Here is a 2,500-nt window from a genome sequence, read left to right on the forward strand (position 1 = left end):
CGTCATCGTCATCATCATCATCATCATCATCATCATCATCATCATCATTATTATCATTATTATTATCATTATTATTAACATTATCATCATCACCATCATCATCATCAACACCACCATCCTCTTCTTCCTCCTGCTCCTCCTCCCCCTCCTCCTCCATCATCTCCAACGCTCCCCCATTTCTCTTTCCAACATCTCGCCACCCTCCCTCCCCCCTCTCCCCCACTCCCTACCTCATCAACACGTCAGACCACATGAGCAAAACATTTCCACGAAAGGACCAGTGTGTCTACGTCTTCTTTCGTTTTCGCTGGCTTACACAGATAGGCAGAGAGGTAGAACGGTAAATAAGAGAAAAGAGAGAGAGAGAGAGAGAGAGAGAGAGAGAGAGAGAGAGAGAGAGAGAGAGAGAGAGAGAAGAGAGGGAGAGAGCGGGAGAGGGAGAGGGAGAGAGTATATGTATATGTATATAAATAAATACATAAATAAATGAGTAAATAAATAAATAAATAAATAAATACATACATACATATAATATACATATATATATATATATATATATTATATATATATATATATATATATATATATATATATATATATATATATATTTATATATGTATAATATATATGCATATTATATATAACATACACACACACACACCCGATCACATGTATGTGTAAGTATATGTATATGTATAAATATATGTATATGTATATATAAATATATATACTTTCTTTGTGTATATATACGTATACATAGATATAATATAATATAATATATATAATATAATATATATAATATAATATAATATAATATAATATATAAATATATATATATATATATATATATATATATATATATATATATATATATATTATATATATATTATTATTATATATTTATTGTATATGTGTGGTGTGTGGTGTGTGTGTGTGTGTGTGTGTGGGGTGTGTGTGTGTGTGTGTGTGTGTGTGTGTGGTGTGTGTGTGTGCGCGCGCCGTGTGTGTATAATATATAAGTATATATATATATATATATATATATATTATATATATATATATTATATATATATATATTATGTATATATATATATATATATATATATTATATATTATATATATATATATATATATATATTATATATATATATATTTTATTGTGATTGCTGATCGTGTGTTTGAAAACTATTGCGCCATGTTATAGTTGTGATTTGTAGTAGGATGATAGTTATTATGTTTATATTATTAAATTCGAAATGTATATTTGGCTATTATTGTATACATTAGTCTTAGCTACTTAGTTAAGGTTTCCAGTGTGCCCTTACGGATTGCATGTCAGGGGATGGGAGTCGTCTTCTCGGATGATCTCGAACTCGCGTCCTGTCCACTCTTCTGAGATTCCTCGTGCGCTTGTCGGGCAGGCTGCGCAACATCCTGCGGCGAACCACATTTCCGCGCTCTGTATTCGCCGAGTTTCAGTCGTCAGTGTCAGGGCTCAAACCGTATAGGAGAGTCGACAAACAAATTTTAGCGAGTCTGATTTTTATTTGCCTTGAGAGCTTGCGGTTTGTTAGGATGTTCCGGAGTTTGGAGTTTGGAGATTGCATCTGTTGCTAGTCAGATTCTGCGTCTGATGACAATTTCTACTTGTTTTATTGATGAAGTTGGTGAGACCTCTGACTTCGAAACAGCCATGCAATTGTTTCTTGCTGTTGCCATGAGGCCAAGTTTCGCTGCTTCTAACACACCAAAGTTTTTGAGGCTATTTACAGAGTGACCATAAACTTTATCCTCTGCATACGAAGTTTTGTCTTGCAACATTGATAAGTTCCCTCCTAGCGATCGTCAATCTCCCGCAGGATAACTTCGGAGTTTAGATTACATAGGTCAGGTGACATAACACAACCGGTCGGATCCCGCTTGATGGGAACCAGTAGTTTTCTATCGGATAGGGGGACTGCTGCAATGATCTTGGTAGACTGACTGAATTAGTCTCTTATCTGTGTCATCTGTCTGGATATTTTGATGATTAATGAGCAAATCTAAATGCCGGACTTTATCAAAGTTTCTGATAGTCAATGAAACCAGGTGAGTTTTGCTGGTCTCGATTGGCTTCTCGGCAAGCATTCTCATGAAGATAGCGTTCCTGTACCTAATCCTTCATAACCAATTTGTTTTCTCTGGTATTTCGGATAGTTGTCTTCTTATGCTTGTAGGATGTTTTCAGTAAGTTTTAAGAATATGCGGCAATGAACTAATTGTGCGATGTTCTGAGCCACAAGGTTCCTGGGACTTTCGTTAGGGAAATAAATACTGATTTCATCATTTCTTCAGGTAACTTGCCTGTTTCATAGATATTAATTAAGAAGTTCCAGATGAGAATAATACCTTTTTCTCCTACGGCTCTGAGCCTTCAAATGTATCGTCATCAGACCTGCAGCTTTCTCGGATTTCATTTGCTGTAGAAACCAGCGCACTTCTGACTTCAGGATTGGCGGAC

Source organism: Penaeus monodon, chromosome 10, assembly GCF_015228065.2.
Source record: "Penaeus monodon isolate SGIC_2016 chromosome 10, NSTDA_Pmon_1, whole genome shotgun sequence".
NCBI lineage: Eukaryota > Metazoa > Arthropoda > Malacostraca > Decapoda > Penaeidae > Penaeus > Penaeus monodon.